A 19,438-nucleotide genomic window follows, 5' to 3' on the forward strand; every position below is an offset into this window, starting at 1 on the left:
CTCTGAAATGAGGATTCCCCACTTTGTTTCAGGAAAAATGCACACAAATTCGTTTTGATTGGTTTTTTGTCGACCCATTCAAACTTTGTCCAAATTCTGCCCTATGTTTTAACAAAATAACTCAAAGAAAAATAACAAAACACGTGAAGATCAGAAGTTTGATGATAAATTGAAGCCAAAAATAATAAAAAGGATCAGTATCGGTACTGGTATGGTTATTGGTATCCAAATTTGTGATACTGGCTTTATATTAATTTGGTATCAGATTGATACCAAAAAATCAACATCTGTAATGTCCAGCTGACAACCTCTGTGTTCTACAGAAGAAGTATGAAAAAAGTAGTGCAACTGAAAGTGTGTAGCCCCGTACTTTAAGTGTATAGACTTTAAAGAGGAAAAACATCCTGTAACATGCTACATTTGAAGATGTTGCCTGTTAATGTTTAATCGGGTGTCTTTGTCAATTACCATATTTTGTATGTACTTGAAGTTCTCAGTTCAAAAATCTCTCCTTTCTCTAATGGGATTGGACAAGCAGGTGTCGTTTCACGATGTTGACCAATTGGGAAAAACTAAGGCCCAATGACGTAACCTATCAGGTAAGGGGGGCGGGAGCTTGATTCGGCGGCTTGGTGAAGAGGAGGTGATACGAGGTAAAAGATAAGGGTGACATGGCGGACACCGGATGCGCTCGCGAGCTCATCCCTGAGTTTCCTGAGGTTCAACTCCTTTCCACGTGCAGACAACAGACTTGAAGGAGGCGGACACGTCATTGGTCCGGACAAAAGACGAACATCCTATCGACTGTTTTTAAGGTAACTGATGGAACACATCAGGAAAATCACACCTCTCAACTCCAACAAGCACGTGAACAAAGTGGTACCGCCAATTAGTCGTTCACGCTGCACCCTGAAGTCCTTTGTCAAATCAAGGTTTTTTTTGCCACTTCCGAATATATGCGACTTGTATGTGATCTCCAGTGTGAAGTCCAAATGACCTGAAAGTGCCCCGCATGCGCAGTACAGGGCGCATTAAACGTCAGTGTTTTGCCAGGCGCCATAAAAAACAAGTAGTGCTCAGTGTTTGTGGAAGTAAACTGTTAAGGAAATATGGCTATTTTTTGATTGTTTAATATAGTTAAGCTAATGCCATGTGCGTTTAAGTAGATCAACATTCCTATTTGGACAAAGGATAAGCTGAGGCAAGGTAAAGGGTCAGAGATAAACAGTCTCCTGGCAAGGCTGTAACTTAGAGCAGCCATAAAACACTATGCTCTTGAAAGGCTTTAAATTAGTAGGCCATAAAGAATATCTTCCCCGGCTCACAGGTCAGAGGTTGGGGGTTTCCCAGGAGCTCAGAGTTGCATCTGGAGTTGATCACAACTTAGGAATCTTGGAAACACTTAAGGTTTAATTTCTGATACACCTTTTAAATATTGATAGCAATAGTGTGTTAGATTAAAGTATATTACCCAAGCTATAAGTACTAATCTAGTAAATGGAATGTATTTGAAAATGTACTAACTATGACAATATCGGAATCAAAAGGGAATGATTTGAATGTTATGTTTCACAGGTTGAAAAAGACTTCTATCTCATTATTGTTTGTGATAAGGCAAAGATTCAAATCTTTGGAGAAGCTGACTGCAGAGGAGCAAGATAGGTTTTGTGAAAATAACTTATAACTTTAATAACTAAAATGACTCTTGATATTTGTCATTAAAACTCAGGGGAAGGTTTAAGTTTTTTCCAAGGTAGCTCTTGGTTGGTCAAAACAGAGGTACGCCCTATTCGCATATATTAACAAAGAGAAACGCCTTCACTAGAAAAGGGAATGCGCAACAATAAGAATTCAGACAACTGCCCTGTTTTGCTTTTAAGCAACCAGCTGTCTCCAAAGGCGCCTTTGTTCTTTTCTTTTAATTCTTTTGTCTCAGGTAAAGAATGTACTTCTTTGTACTCTGAAGTTTCTTGTTAAATTCATACGGTGTTTTCTATTGAATTAAACTCTGTATCTCTGTGACGTCATCGAGCCTCGCCGTCTGCTTTCCAACCGTGACGACATCCGCTCGGGACCCGGGCTAACAGGAGGAAAAGAGAGCCATGTTTTTTCCAAAATTTAAGCTAACCTAATAAATTTCCTCCTTAATAAAACACTGATGCTAACGGTAGAACATAGCCAGCACATGAACAACTTAATCCTCATTATAATTCCCCGTGGTTTGCGAGCATCAGGGCGCAGAATAGTGACATTTGTTGAGCATCAGTGAGGTTCGGGTCAGATGAATGTAACATTAGAATCGGATATGTATCGGATATCAAAGTGGACTGGGTCGCATTTGAAAAAAATCCGACCTGTGTTGTTCAAACTGTCATAAAAAGATCAGATACAGGTCACATTAGGGAAAAATAAAAAATCGGAATTGGGTCACTTCAGGCTGCTGTGAGAGCAGCCATAAAGAACTAAAACTCCCAACGTATTTTGATTTGACACAAGTTCAAAATTTAGGTTTGGTTGGTTTTTAAAACAAATGATAAAAATTATGGTTTAACCCGTTTTTAAGGGTATTTACGGGAGTTTGCCATCTCTGTAAACATTGATTAGCTGAACCGACTATTTTAAGCACCAATTTTCATCAGTCAAACTTTAGGTTGTTTGAAATATATCAATTCACTTAAGTATTTTAGACAATCATTATCTGGTTTTGATGCATAACATAATTTATTTGACCTTAAATGTTTTAGAAAGGTAAAAAGTCAAACTGGAGTGGGTGGGCTATATCCCTTGTTTTTGTTTTGCTTACACAACCGGCTAGAATCGGCGAGATGTAAAACATTGTGCATTAAATATCAACGCTACAAATACTGTATGCAAAGTGTTTCTGTATAATGTGGTTGTGAGGTATGTGTGTGTTTATGAGCTGCATATTTGCCTGGGTGTGTACTTTCTGCTGCTTTAACGGGATGACTCACACACTTGGATGTGAGTCATCCCGTCTTGTCTCCCAAGTCGCGTACTAACAAGAGAGACACTTAATGTTCGCCAGTCGAGACAGAATGTGCTCAGACAGTTGATCGCAATCCATATTTATTTCAGGTCAACACTTTATCCTCACAGTTCTGTTTGTTCTGCAGTTCTTTTGACCCCCGAAGCTTTTCACTTCTTTTGCTTTACCTTTTTTGAAGCACTTTAGTTGAATCTTATTGCCTTGTTGAAAATATCCTTGAAATGAAGAGAAAACATTGTTCACTAAGAGGGTGTTTATCTTTAGTTTTGTAATGAATTAATTACCAAATGCAGTAATATGGAAGATGCACATTTTCCCTCCTATGTCTATCTGTTTACCTTCTGAATGGTAGTCGTTCCCCCTCAACAGATGGTTGTGAGTCTGTTTGTTCGCCAGTGTTTTCTGGCAGACCTCTGCTGCCTTCACAGAGCATCTGTCTTTACGATAAGAGTGCATTTACACCAGCCCAGTTTAGTCCGCTTTAATTGAACTCCACTTCATTTGTCTAGAAATTTTGGTTCGTTTGGGGAGGTGTGAATGCGCAATCGAACTCCGATGCGGACCGAAATGGCAAACTCTTGTCCCGCCTAACACATAGGTCTCTGTTCGGTAGAAGTGCACTCCGGCGCGATTTGAAGGCAGATGTGAATGCCAAGCGGACAGCAGGCCGCTCCAAAAGCAGGAAGTGAACTACTTCGCAGGGCATTCTGGGTAACAATAACTAAAAAAAATAATAATTAAAATTCTCCCGGCGCTAGCAGGAGAAACACCTTGTGGTCTTTTACCAAAAACAAGAGAATCCTACAACCTAACATCTGACACAACTCCTATTTTTGTTTACATTTAGTAAAGAAGGAAGTTGCACTCATGTCTTCTTCAGTGGTACTTGGTGCAGCACCACCACAGGCGAGGAGGGGAACATGTTTGGTTCGTTAACGCAGCAGCTGAAAATATAACAAACTTTGGTCCCAAATTGAACAAGTCTACTGGACTGTCAAGAGTGAAAACACCCTAATATTAACTCGATTTATTAATCGGGTAACCTCATATTTGTTTGACTATCTAAAAATGAAAGGTGGCCCGCTTTTCTTTTCAACTACTTTTTCTCTTTGAAGACCAGGTGTACTACTTTTTCAAATCAATTTCAAAAATACTTTATTGATTTCAAAGATAAATGAATTGTTGTTGTTACTCGTACTAATTCAATATCCTTCAGAGTTATTGTAGATGGCGATGGCTATCGGCAGGAAAGGTCTCCTGGTACGGTCTGTATTGCACCCAATTAAGTTTTCTTTACTTTGTGTTGGTCTATTAAATAAAATGCTCATAAAATTCAAAGAGTATGAATACTTATTCAACATTAAAGTTGCCATCTGTGTCACAAAATAAAATTCCCATTTTCTCTGTCTCTGCTTCATCCTTCATGTTGATTTCAGCTGGTAAAGCTTTATTAGAAGGCGCGCATGAGAGTGAAACCTGAAAGCGGAGCCAACGTTTCCTGTGAAGATGGAAGTCGGCGCGCTCCACCGACCGCAGAACCTCAGAGAGTGAGTCACGCTGTTGTGGGAAGCTGAGGATTGTGGCTGCCGTCTGGGCAGATGATTGGCAGCTACCGCGGCAGAGGGAGCTGCTTCCCTGGCTTCCTCTGAATCCGCTGCGCGGTTGCGGTACCATGACATCACATCTGCTGTTTACGTTTGATATTACAAAATGCAGAAAGTCCTCCAGCCAAGCAGTTACCTCCCGGTGTGCTGCTGCTTCGGGGGAATTATCGATGGCGGCGTTTAGTCTCGAGCCAGAGATATTTTTAACTGTTTCCTGCTCTCAACAAACATAGAATTTTAGAACATTATGTAAATTATCATCTGGTCAGCCGAAGATCGTAGGTGGTGTTAAATCTGATCACTGTTTCCATGCCAGGTTGGCCCAGATACAAAAAAAGCATCCTGAATTAAAAAGCTTCCAGTGGTGAAGTGGTGCTTCAGCCAAACTTTCTATTAAGCTTTTTTTTTTTTAAATCCTCTATGCTTTGGAGGTTGAATTCTTTTTCTTTTATCCTGTACTTTGACTTTATCACCTAGTTTAAAACGGCCCAGTCAGAAAATGATTCTCAGGTCAATTGAGAATCATTTTCAAGTCTTAAAGAACCAATACCATGTAAAAATTGACTTTTTTGAGCTTTACACCATTGTAATGTCATTCCCTCATCGAAAGCATACCTGGAATGTTGCTTTGATTCTTTCATGCATGTTTGAGAAATCCTTTAATCTCCATGGCAACCATTCAGCGGTGCAAAACACCTGCGTAGACCTAACCCCACCTTTGAGGCTAAGCTTCTCCTTGGAGCTGCAGGTTCCAACTTTCCAAGCTTCCTCTGCCATAACTCCCCCACTGAGCTCCTTCAGACTAGCCAGGAGCAATTAGCAACCACCTGGTGGAACTGCTCATCTGCTGAGCTCATTGTATGAGCTACTGCTCAGAGTGACAGTAGTAAAAACGTTGTTAAAGGGTTAATAGAGGAGCGATGTTATGATGACTTCCTGAAAGCAGAGTTGTAGCGATGTAGTAGCGATGTAGTAGCGATGTAGTAGCGATGTAGTAGCGATGTAGTAGCGATGTAGTAGCGATGTAGTAGTGGTGTAGTAGCGATGTAGTAGTGGTGTAGTAGCACGTAGCAGCGGTCCAACAGCGAGAGCAGAGCCAGCGTCTTTCCCACCTCTAGCCCGAAGACTGCACGCTTGTGCAGTGTGAAGCAAAGAGGAGATGAGCTGGCCAGGCAGGTTGCGAAGTGAGATACAGGTGATCAGTTTGTGTGATCGGCAACACAAGACCATGATCAACCGATTATGATGGGTTGCCGATCAATCGGCACACTTCTCTGGTTACTTGACTATGCTAAAAAATGGAACTATGTGCCTGGAAAACACAATATTATTTTTTTTTTTTTCTCCGTGGCTTTTCACTCAGCTTTTGGTGTTGGTTTTAATGCTTTACATAAATGAAGCTGCATTGTATTGTATCACATAGAATTCCAGTAAAATGCACTGAGCTTGTTGATTACGATGTGTCAAACATGGGAAGCTTTGATGGGTGTAAAAACATCTGCGAGGTGCTGTAATGTAGTAACCCACATTTGAATCTTCCTTCAGTTACCACTTGTTCAGGGAGGAGCCTGGCCACCTAGATTACCAGCTTAACACACACCGGCAGGCAAAGGGAGAGAGAACCCAACCAGAGAATGTTATGAATACCACATAGAAATGATTATTAATAATAAGTTCCAGAATGACTGTGTGGCAGCCACTTGGAGATGATCCTGGAAACAGGTGTTAATATGCAGTAATAGCACCTGTTCCTCTGATCCTTGTCAGTAAATGAACGCTAGACATGGAGAAATGACGAACAACAAGTATCAACAGCATCTGTTCCTTTGTTGTGTGTATAATGTATGAATTCTGGTAATAGCGAGAACTCGATAAAAGAGGAATATTGGCAATACGGACTGTTTTTTTTTTTTTTTTGTATGTCCCCCCTTGAACATGATGTGAACCTTGCTGTGATGTGATCTCCTGTTTGAATGGCCTTGGAAGAAAGCTACATTGTCCTGAGAAATATATGGGAGTGCATATCTGCAACATATCCTGATATACCAGAGTCTGACTCTAGTGGTCGGGGGGTGATGGGCGGGGGCACACTGCAAAACCACACAATCTTACCAAGTATTTTTGGTCTAGTTTCTAGTGAAAATACTTCAGTACACTAGAAATAAGACAAAAATGACTTATTCATGGATTTTCAGCAAGATATAGGAGAAATAAGATAAAGGAGCTTGTTTTGCATCATGAAAAAATAGTAGTTCCACTAGCAGATTATTTCACTTATAACAATACATTTTTCCCATTATAATTGAAATAATAAATGTTTTCATTAATATTAAGGAAATATTGACTTAAAACAAGCTCCTATAGCTTATTAAAAGTTGCTTGTAAGATATTTGCACAAGAAACGAGACCAAGATTACTTTGTTTTGACATGACATGGACATCATAAAGCTTAATAAGTGTTTTACAACCACAGCAATTCGAGATTCAGTTCTTGGGGACATACGTATTTACAGAATGTTTAGTAGAACGTTACTCTACAGTATTCGTGGATCTCTTTGGTTGAAGAAAATGTTATTTCTGGGCTCTCTCTAGCATCAGAGTAGACAATGTGCTGAATGAAAATAATGAAATATGAACTTCATTATGGTTTATGTACATTTGAATGGGTGTGAGAGGAGGGGTCTGTTTGTAGAGTGCGGGTGTAGCTGCGTTTCATTAGAAATGCGCACAAAATATTGTCATTATTTTGCTGATTTTGAAGAAACACAATTTTGCAATGGCAATGTTTCCCTTAAATCACATGAATAAGTTTGTTCACACAATACGTCAGTAAAAAACATGCCACGCCGTGGTCTTCCAACTACTTCCGGTCGTCTTCTGCTTCGTGGTTTGCACCAGCGGAAACATCTGATTGTTGGATATATGACTCATCTGATGCGAAAAAGTATTACCATTGCAGTTTTGCAAAAATAAACCAATTTAGATATGGGGAAAAAAACACTAACCTCATCCTAGCGCCAAAATGTTTGATTGAAAAACAAGTTGTTTTTTTTCTTTTTTAATTTTAGTGTTTCCATTAAGCAAATTTATTTTTCAAAATGTACAAGTTTTATTTATGTTTTTTTTTTTTTTTTAGAAAATTTCTGAAATGAATCTCAAAAGATCTGTTTCTTGGCAGAAATGTACTCTTTAGATATCTGCAATGGGCCTAATGTTCCTAATGTGTTTACTTGTTTTTTTGTCTCACAATCACATGCACCCAGGTAGAAATTAAAAATGTTCCTCTAAAGGAACCAGAGATGCACGCGCAGGTCCAGTACAAATGAAGTAGCAGCAGGCAATCACAGCGCCGATGAGCTCATCAGAATGCCGCTGACGAAACGGTTACGGTCGACCACGCTGATGTCTCGCACATCACGACATGAAGGGATGTTATTTCCATCTGCAGTCACAGCTCAATCTATCCACACGCGGTGGCCAAATTCTTATCCGTGGAGCGTAATGTTCAATTCATCACCATGAAATACTCTACAGTAGGTCACAGTACGCTGCACGCATGCACAAGGCTGATGGTATGTACAGTAGGGTGGCGGTGGCCGGGTCAGTGGAAGAATGCGTCTCTTGAGGATGTTTCTGCGCTCTGCATGTTCCGCATGCACTTGATTTAACAGGAAGTTGTCCACATTTAAAAAGCCCTTCGGCCTGAGCTGTGCTGATGTTCTGAAGATGAAGACGTCCTGCTGGGAAGAGGAAACTCCAACCCCAAGTTGGAGTTCTCATCAGTTGTTGGTTTTGACACATCTTTGATTTTAACATCAAGGTGAAAAATGGAGAGAAAAAAAATATATACTGCTCAAAAAAATAAAGGGAACACTTAAACAGGTGTTTAACACTAAAAGTGTTCCCTTTATTTTTTTGAGCAGTATATATATATATATATATATATATATATATATATATACAGTATATATATAAAGATATGTATTACTTCACTTTAAATTAACTGTTTAAACAAATACTTTCCTTAGAAACCTGCTGTAGCAATTTCATTTAATGGGCGAAAGTTATTTTTATGGTAGTATTGGCATGACAGCAAAAGCTTAATACCAAATACCATAACAACCAATTGTTAGCGATGTATTGTTGTGTTGAAATGTCCAGAATGGTGAACCCTTGGTATTTACGGGCCTAACTAAAACTTGAAATTATTGAGTGATTCGAGTACCTCGATTATTAAAATTCCTCGAGGAAAATTTATCTGCCTTGAAGCTTCGTTAAATTATGTTTTATTATTTGATGCACCGTGTTAAGAGCCGGGTTATTACTTGCGTTGCACAGCGCTCTCACTTCTGCCTGAGTTGTTGACGAACGTTAAGTGTTGGTCGCATTACGTCCAGTTTTCAAGTTCGGCCTGGGAGGATTTTATTGATTGATGATGATGTCCGTGTCTTTGTCGTTTCTCGGGGGACCAATAGACATCCTTAAAATGACTGACGCGATGCCTGGAGTACGGCAGCTTTTCTCCTCCCGGAGCTGCTGCCTGGTGGCGGTTCAGAGCGAACAGCAGGGAAGAGCTGCAGGTGTATTTATACAGGTGAGCGGACAGACTGAAGACTGCGGGTGTTCTGCGCATTAGATGATGAACGTAAGTGTAGCTTTATGGACGAACCGGAAAATAAATTTCTTATCATCCCGGTCTCAACAAATGTGTGGCGGAGCTCATCGTGGCAGCACGTAGCTGGTAGATGAGTTTCTGTGTGTGACGAACGAAGGTGTTAAATCCTGTCGTTAACATAAACACAGAATTTATAAATGTCTGGGCGAGGTGAGAGTTCATCTATTAAACTGACTGAAGATGAATACATAAACCAAAAGCTGGAGTATAGACATTTTTTATAAGTGTATTGGTGAGCCTGCCTCTTTATTATTGAGTTGAATATAATTTCAGATTTTTGTACAACTTTTCTTCAGGGTAACTTAGAAAGTGAGCTATTATTGTTACAGGTTCATTTTCTAAACTACAGAGAAGTTATTGTTAGGGAAGCTTAAATATGAAAAATTGGACTGATGTTGATATGCGATAGTAATGCTGCTGTTATGTTAGATTTACCAATATTTTATTTTATCTTTTTTTTTTATTCGATTGGATTGGATCCCATCTCTCCCTTTCAAATTCTTTCAAACTAAATCTGGTTTGGTTTTGATATGCTAGAAAGTCTTCATGAAAAACTTGCCTTTTTGTCCTCAATTTCTTTAAAGAGATTTTTTTTAATGGTTTAAAATGAAAGAGAACTCAGATTTTGTGTATGAAACATGCATGAAACAGATTGTCAAGAAATCAAGAACCTAAGCAGGCAGAACTTGGGTTTGATGACAAGAAGAGCAGGAGCAGCAGGAGAACCAGGGAGTAAGATTAGCTGTGGTAGGAGTCGGTAGGTACAGCTTTGCAGACAATGTATGGAACGGGAAGACGGAGGTAGTGGATGGCACTATGGACTTTGGCAAGCAAGCAAGGTCTTGCTTCTGTTGATTCTGGTTGCTAGGTAACAAACAGCTGATGACAGTTGCCGTTTTGGATTGACACACGCATTCCTGAGGTGAAAAATAAAGATAATACATATATCTAAGAGTTGTTGCTGTGTAAAATGTTATTATTCAGGGGTGACAGTCACAGTGGGTAAGAAACAAAGATTCCCATTAAATTCCATAGGAAATGAATGCGGCTCATTTTTGACCCACTCACGGAAGGAAGGGGTAGTAATAGAAAACATGCCATTTCTTAAAATGTATAAAAGGTCATTTAAAAATGTGAATTGCATGACATTAGAAACATGTTTTCTGAGGAATACCTGGAATATGAAGTGATGAAAATGTTTCATTACAAAAATATTGCAGAAAAATGACCTCAACGGGTCAAAAAAAAAGACCCACTTACGCATCAGAGGGTTAAACAATGAATGAATTATTCAGTGGTTATTGGCTCAGGCTGTTTAAACAAAACAGAAAAGTCCCATTAAAAGAACAAAATATAAAGCCTTTTCTGCAGTGAAATAACTGTTCTTGCCAGGTGTGAAAGCATAAGCTCACCAACAAACCTGTGAGCTGGCACTCTGCATAAATTAACAGGGCAGGTACACGCCAGCCGTTTGCTGTTTTCACTTTCAGACACCTCATAAAATTTTTTTTTTTTTAAAAACACACACAGCAAGAGAAACTACGGCAGCAAACGCGTAGAAATGACAAAGTTCAATGTGTTTTTTTAAAATTGTTTTATTCAGGGGCAATGGAGAAGCGAGTTGAAGCCTTATAATTTTGCACCTGTGATGTTACTGCACCCGTTGTCTCCGTCCTGACTGAGGCAACAACTCGCAGCTTCCCTGCTGGCTGTCACAAGTCAGTCATGCAAAGAGCAAGAAATAAGTGAGTGAAAGGAGGAAAGTGTGACCGGCTGAGGGGAGGCGCAGAGGAAGAATGTGGAGGGATGGGGGGGGGGGGGGGGGGGGGCAAATTTAAAAACACTTCATCACAAAATAACCGCAGGAACACTTTCAACATTAACATATTGAAGATATAAAACAATGTTAGTCTATAGAGGAATGATTTTATTATTAGCATTAATAACTTGCAAAAAAAAAAAACAGTCTCTTCCTCATCCATTTGATCTATTCTGTTCTGCTGTAGTTAAGCATTTATGAGATGAAGGTGACAAATAGGGAGCTAAATTCACAGCTGCAGGTTTGAAGGTTTTGAATAATTCTTGCTTTGCAAAGGAGAGCATTCGAATCCATGAGTCGTCTGCTTTCTATCCTGATATCAGTCGTCAAAATACACAGCATCACCTCCATTTCAGTTTGGGTGTAATCTTATCCATCACCAAAAAGCACCTTCAAAAAGTATTAAACGGGCAGTTTTATGTGTTTCCCTGGCAAATAGTGACATTTTATAGCATAATCAAGTAAGTGTGTTAATTTCAGTTGTAAAAATGCTGTATATATATGAAATATAATATCTGATGTAATTTAATTGCTTGAAATCGGGCCTCTGTCGCTTTAAGAACCTTCTGCTCTTGCTGAAACTACCTTCAGGATGTCATCACAACATGGCTTCTCTATAAATCCTTTAACATTTTTTACCAGGTACACTCCAGGTATGTTTTTGATGAGGGAATAACAACATACTATAATATAGTCATTTTTACGTAACATTGCCCTTTTAAAATGCTGAAAATATCCAAAACTTCGGTGAATGATCACCGCACCTGGACAACGACCCTGAACCCAAGCTACAGTGGAATTGTTTACATTGAAGCATATTCCTTTGTTGAGCTGGTCTAGCCAAAGTCCAGACTGAAAACCAATTGAGAAATTGTGCTTAGAACATCCAAATGTGCTTTTCTGAGTGCTTCAAACCAATCTGAGTTGAAGCTAATTTGAAAGAAGCGTTGACAAGATATTTAGTTTCTAAATTTGCAAAGCTAGTAGAGATACAGCACAGCAACATACAAGTGAAACCATAGCAACTATGCACTCCTTTTAGGCTAACCTAAAAGTTAAGATGGAAATAAAATACTTTGTGGTTCAAATGTGGGATGTAAGGGAGCATAACCTCTGCTAGCTTAAACGAACAACAGAAGGCGACTGCCATGTCTGATTCAAACAACGAAAGACAAATAAGGGCTTTTCTGTTTCCTCTCCTACACAGTATTTGAAGATTAACTTTTTTTTTCTAATCTCAAATTCAGCTGACAGGGAGCGTCCAAACATCGGTAAGCTAATCAAAAGTTAGCAATGCACGGAAGTTATTTCTCTCGCTCCTGTTATTTCTCTCTCTCTCTTTCTTCCTCCGAATCCCATCGGGAGGTTTAGCGCCGTCAAACACCTCTGCATATTTTGCCGTCACCATCGGTTTGCTGAGCATTAAAAAATGTTAATTGGAACCTTTTAAAAAGGAAAGAAAATATCGCATTACCATCCCACCTCCTGCAGTCACAGCCTGTCAAAACGCAATATTCCAAATTAGATTGTATTTGGATAATCTTTTGAACTGTAATGGGTTTCCAGCCAGCAGGCATATTACTATTGGCACATCATTATTAAACAAAAGTGACACCGAACCATCACTTTGCAGGCGGTGCCAGATAAACGTTCGACACCGTGCAAATAATATTAGTTCTGCTTCCAGAGTCGCCGGCTTATCTCTGGGATGCTATATTGGGTTCATATCCCTGTCGGCTGGTGAAGGCCTTCTGACGGAAGTGTCTAAATTTATGAGTGGCCCGTATGTGTGTGTGGTGAATGTATGAATAGGTGGCTCTGTGTGTGTGTGTGTGTGACGCACATGAACACTTTTATATGTAAATGCTATAGCGTTGTGTGTGGGCGGCTAGATGAGTGCGTGCAAAACTGGATACATTCATATGTAAATAGGCGGAGTGTGTGTGTGTGTGTGTGTGCCTGTATGTGCAGACGGGACCCATATCATGGTGTAATGAGACCCGCCACTGTTGGTTACCCTCACACAGTGGTAATTATGGCAGCGGTGAAAAGGACCGATGCTGAAGGCGCGATTTACGCTTCCACAAGCACATTCAGACACACACCGGTCTCCCCGGACAGAAGGCCGCAGGCTAAATGACGACCCGTCCGTTTTTGGGGTTTTTTTTCTCCAGAGGGATGACGATATGACTGCGTTAACTGGAAATGATGAATTAGACCTGCGCGCGCCTTCTGATCAGCCCCATCTACCTGTCCACGCACACAACGGCAGATTGAGAGGACATTTGAAGTGATGCTTTCCATCAGGGTGTGAAAAGATAACAATAAAAACATGGAAAACGAGAAGAGGAGACGTGTCGTGCTCGTTCAGCCGTCGGAAGACCCTCGCTTGATTTGACTCGCGGTAATTTCAGGAATGAATTGAATGTCACAGAGTGTAGCAGCAGCTGCGTTCCCGTTGACCATGTAGTTGCGCAAACTGGCTTTTCTAAAAATAAAAAAAAAATTGCTTAATGAAAAAGCAATTTTGAAAAAACTAGTTTTTCGATAAACATTTTTGGTGCCAGGATGGGAAGATTTTTGGCATATCAAAATTCATTTTCATTGCAAAACTGCAATGAAAGCACCTTTTTTGGATCACACATTTCATGTTGCCCCTGGCGCAAACCACAAAGACGACAAACGGGAAGTAGCTGGAGGACGATGCCGATGCATGTTTTTTTAACGACGTCGTGTGAACAAACTTATTCACGTGTGATTTTTTTAAAATTGCGTTTGTTTCTTTAAAACGCTGCAATTGCAAAAATAGTTTTTTTTCAACATTAGTGGAATATCGACAGAGTTTGTATTGGAAATGCAGCTAGTGAGTCAAGTGATCTGGTAAACGGAGCAAAATGTAATCCTAATGAATTGCACTTCTGTATTAAACACGCCCCTTCCCCAATGCTCAACACTGATATGCCAGCTTTATATAGAAAATAGAGACGGAACAATCTGCCATATTGGGTCAATGACAAATGACAACGTGAAGAGAAGCATGGTCTGAACCACCCCTCCTTCGGTGTGCTTCCATCCTGTCCCATGTTGGTTCCTAGCATCTGTCATCTCTGTAATTGTCCCTGTGCTTCCGCTTCGCCTCGGCAGAGTGGCCGACCCGCTCGGCGGTGCTGCCGACAGCCCGCTCTGCCTCGTGGGCTCTTCGTCTCTCTTCCTCCCAGACAATCCCATCAAATAGAGTTCTGATTCATTTCCTTGGTGCTCGCCTTGAACCCTTCAACCACCAATTTCGCTCCTTTTTACACCTCTCCGTCTCCGAACGCAAGCATTTCCTCCTTGCTTGTCTCTGTGGCTAATGGACTCCACGGTGCGTCTTTTGTGCCGAGGGGCCTTTAATCAAATGCATTTTTCAGTGCCTCATATAGGCAACGCAGTGGAGAAGCATAAAGGATATGGCAATATTCTGTGAGTGGAAGCCATCGACCATCAATACGGTGCACTCAGAGTACACACGTGCATGTAGCCATTTTCCCCAGCTTTTTATGTGGCTACTCCTTCAAATGGCTGAGTTGAAAGGCTTTTATAGCTGCTTGTCAACAAGGCCATTTCTCCCAAACTCCAAACCATCTTAATCAAGCTTTTGAATGCTCCCACCTTATAATCCATCTAATCATTGTAGCCGTAATGGTAACACTGTAGAAGAGTTCTTGGAAAAAGCAGCCTTGCCCTTGGCACTTTCCTCTTGGCGTGGCTTTGATGTAATTGGATCGCTGTGACTAAAGCAGCAGGGGGCTTGTTCCTCCTCCTAAGGATTTGTTTTTAATTTCCTTGCTTCTGACATTTGATGTTTACAAGAAATACATATATATATATATATATATAGAGAGAGAGAGAGAGAGCTATACTGTTGGATGTGACAGGATAGATGTTCAAAAGTGAGAAGATTGAACCATGAACATGTGGAAAGTGACTTAGAAGTATTTAGAACATGCGTTCCTCATGCAACACCTGCACCTACCGTTTTTGAAATTGGAAAAAAATGGGAAGGGGAGTCGATGACGAGGCCAGAACAGTAAGCGTGAACAACCGCTACTTTAAACGGGGGTTTTCAACAATTTCATATCATTTTTGGACCAGGGGTGTCCAACGATTTGTTGTCACATTGGCCAAAATCAGTGAGTCAAAAGTACTCACAGGCTAAGAGAATTAAAGAATATAATCAAGCAAATTAATTAGTCTGATTTTTTTTTTTGTAGGTAAGGGCTGCTACTCACTGTAGATCCGAAGCAAAAGATTTTTCACATTTGTTGTTTTAACAGACAAGAATCTAGTTTTCGAATATTTGCTGTTTGAGTAAATTTATTTTCAATTACAAAAACAGCGCTTGTTTGATTAATTATATAAAAGCAGAATTGGGTGCAGCAAAGTCGTTTTTTGTTGTTGTAAAAGTCTCCGGATGAACGTGGTTCTACTTCTGATAAAGCTTGATTGTGTTGTGAAAACATGAATACGGTACTTTGTGTAGTACTTAATATTTTCCCTTGTAAAAATATTATCTCTAATAATTTTAGCCTGGTTAAAAATAATACGTCTGCATCTGCATCAACCACCTGGCTGAACAGGACAAAGTTATCATTCTTTTAACTGTAGTTGGGGGCCAAATTTCCACAAATGGCCCCTGGGCCGCACTTTGCACACACCGTTTTTAGATACATAGATGAGGAAAAAACAACACAGCTCGATACGGTTCACCCATCTTTCACGATACACTTATTTTAAGGGTAAAAAAGTGCATGCATCAGAGTATACCTAGTAAATTTATTTAATAAATTGTTTCATAAACAGTTCTTGTCTACTAATCTTTGGTGCAAAATTATAAACCTGCTAGGCTACAAATGTGCTTTTCACTCAGAGGTCAGCAGCAAAACGCATTTTTTGTGTGTATTTCGTTAATAACACAGTTTTCAGTGAATGACAGTGAAGTAGCGGAGCTGTGCTGAGGATTTTGTTCCTCTGCTCCTTAGAGATCTGCAGGATTTAATCAAAAATAAATAACCTGTTCAGATTTGAAAGCAGCGCTGCGACGTTTTTTTTTTTAATGAGCAGAGTTGTTGCAAAGGATTACAGGGGGGGGAAAAACGCACATGTTGCTTTAAGTGTGAAGACCAGTTGCGCTAATTCACAGCTAGTTTGTATTTTTAGCATGCCAAGATGGATGAAAACAGAAAAGGCCAGAAAACATTTGTAAACAAGTGTGAATATGGAAATATTCTGTAAGCAAAACCAACAGATGTGAACGGCTTGGAGTTTATTCATCTATATAAACCCTAAAGAATAAACAAAACAAAAAAAAATCCTTACTGGATAAAGGAAACGGAGAGGCTCAGCCTCTCCGTTGCTGGAATGCTTGCTGGAATGCTTTCTAAAGCTTTTTGAAGCTTGCATCAAAGCAATCAGTTCTATCAAAGGGCAGCTGGTATTTAGTTATTAAGCAGTCATTAAGAAACCCTGATAGGGAACTGTGGAGGTTGAACATCTGGGATTCCTATCAAAAAATACTTAAAGTGGCAGTATGTGACTTACAGAAACAATATTTGTTACATATTTGTTGAAATTGTCACTATGTCGTGACAGTATGACATAAGACAGATAATCTGTGAAAAATCTGAGCTCCTCTGCCGTCTCCCAGTGCTTGTTAGAAACAACCAATCGGAGCCAAGATGCGAGTCTTGGCGCCGTCGATCACAATCGCGTGATCGACAGAGATCTGTTAGCTGCACTGCATGTTAGCTGCAGTGCTAACATGCAGCTAACATGTTAGCTGTATGTTAGCAGACTGCTATGCTCAGTCTAGTTAGCATAGCCACCGATGATGGCACATGAACAGTTTCCTGTCATGGTAAGTTCTTTACATTTAGCAGTGAGGAAATGAGGTTGACTAATAGCGCTTTGCCTCTCCTCCTGGCTCTGATTGGTTGATCTTGTGTACCTGTGTTTCTTCCAATAGGATCTCAGGGAGGAGGTGGAGGAGATCGATCTTTTCACAGATTATCTGTCTCATAACATACTGTCACAACATGACAGTTTTAGCAAATATGTAAAATACATATTTCAGACTCAACTGTTGTCAGTTGAGTCTTACTAAAAATGTTACTAAAAAACATGTTCGTTATGAAAAAAAGTTGCATCCTGCAACTTTAAAGGAGGAGGGTAAGTATTATAAGTGCTGGAGTATTGAGAATGTTATGTGCGATTTGGAGGTGTTGTGCTTATGTAGTGCCTTATTCCATAGTTTGCCTAGCACATACCGATTGCTACATGAAAGTAGCTTGAGTACAGCACTTTGTTTTTTGATGTGAAAATAATGGATGTTAATTTAAGCAGAGATGTTGGCATAGAAACCAAGTCCCTGGTATTCTTCCACCAAGAATTACAGTTCAAAATCTCTCGTGCTTCATTGTGAAAATTTAAGCGCAGGTTCATGATTTGCCGCAGGTGACTTCTCACAAATGTTGGACCAGCCATCCACATTCTGGTTGAATTTGAACTTTTGCCACATTTACAGTCTGGTGAAAATGGGCTTTCAGGAAAACCACTTAGGTATGATTAAAAAAATAAGCTTCTAACAGACAGCACGATATGTAAACATCAATAAAATTAAATCGGTGACAATCGGGTGAGTGGGTAACAAGTTACTCAGCAATACAAGCAGTCAGTGGCAACGGAGGATGCAGAGCCACAAGCAAAGTTGACATTTTCCGTCTGTGTCATCAATCACTAACTCCCCCCCACGCCTCCAATAATATATATTCTTTCTTTAGCAGTGAATAGTTTAACAGAATCAGGTCACAGCTTAAATCCGTTGAGAAGCAGAAATATTTAAATAACGCCAACTCAACAGGAACATGGCTCCGGAATCAGAGCCAAGACGGTTGCTGGTTGAATAGAGTTGAAAAGACGAGATTTGACAGCTGAAGAGGAGATTATCCAGCTTCCAAGTTAGACTTTAACACAAGGATACATAACGTAGCTATTATGTGTGGCGCTACACCAGCTTTTTTTACAAACTAAACATGATTCACAGTTCCCACGAAAAAGTATTAATCACCCTTTAACTTTTTTATTTTTTTTACACTGCAAACTTCAATGCATTTTAAATCTAATTTCATGTAGGATAAGGAAAAGTTGTGAACGGTGACGTCGATTTTCTACACCATGCTAGAAATGTGTTCTGTCTATAGTTTTAACAGTGTTAGCAGTGGAAATGAACAAAGCCGTTTGGTCTGTGTTGGCCACGCTTCCAAATGTTAATAGCCGTCCCGTCCGACATGGCACCTCTTTCTTCTCAGTGAAGATGATTGTTTATGGTTAGTTTTCATAGCATCGGGATGGTGCATTACATTCATCACGGCAAAACGTTGGCGAATAGCTAAACTGTAAAACGGAAGTGTCCACGCCTTCAGCAAGCAGTTGTCTCTCAATAGCCGAGGCTCCAGACCAGTTCGAGGGCCAGAGTCCTGCAACTAATGGTGAAACTGAATCACTAGCTGTGTTTCCGTTACGAATGTATGCGAGTCTTTGTTGATATTCTGCCAATGTGGTTTCGTCACTCGTGTGATGCGAAAATAGTGCTTCTATTTCGATACAACCAAAGATCTGCCTCATCCCAGCTCAAAAGCTTTGGATTCCCCCCCCTAAAATTGCCATGTTTCAATTAAGCAAATTTAAGTTTGTATTTTCAGTTTGCGCAATCCTACGGTTAATGGAAACGCGCCTACTAGCATGCGGTCAAACTCTACTGGAGGGTGGTGTGTTGAAGCAGAGTGTACAGCAAGGGGCAGAGTTTTACCAGGCTACCCACCATGACACATACACACATATTTTAATTAATTAAACACTAGTTAAGTAAATCCACAGTTTGTCCATTGTTGCTTGTTGGAGAGGATCACAAGATATAAGATTGCACACTTCCTGGCAGCTTTAACAGACTCACCGTCATAAACAATACTTGTAGTCAATGATGCCAAATTAATCTTCATTACAATTCTTGTCAAATTTCAAACAAGCTGTACTGAATTCGGCCCTGCCTGACAGAAGTCCCCGGTTATCTCCAGTGGATTGGTTTGAATGTGTCCTAAAGTGCAGTGGCTGGGATTAGATGCAGGTTGGGATGAACCGTAAAGAATTTTTTTTCTTTTTTCTTTGACGAGATGAGTGGAGATGGTTTTCTAAATGACGCAACCAGATTTAAACCCTTCTTGTGATTTTTCTGGAGCCACTTTTGTTGAAGCAGGAGAACGTGGGGATGACTGCAGAGAGGAACTTGTATGTTCTCC

At 40.0% G+C, this 19,438-nt stretch overlaps 1 long non-coding RNA gene across 1 annotated transcript; it reads left to right on the top strand.

The window, feature by feature from the left end:
* Nucleotides 1-681: 681 nt before the first annotated feature.
* On the top strand, nucleotides 682-13,440 carry LOC114156336 (uncharacterized). Its single transcript, XR_003597927.1, has 3 exons — nucleotides 682-815; nucleotides 4,444-4,554; nucleotides 13,280-13,440. It is a non-coding gene; the product is annotated as an uncharacterized LOC114156336 (long non-coding RNA).
* The last annotated feature ends 5,998 nt before the right edge of the window (nucleotides 13,441-19,438 follow it).

This window comes from Xiphophorus couchianus, chromosome 13, assembly GCF_001444195.1.
Source record: "Xiphophorus couchianus chromosome 13, X_couchianus-1.0, whole genome shotgun sequence".
In the NCBI taxonomy this organism is placed as follows: Eukaryota; Metazoa; Chordata; class Actinopteri; order Cyprinodontiformes; family Poeciliidae; genus Xiphophorus; species Xiphophorus couchianus.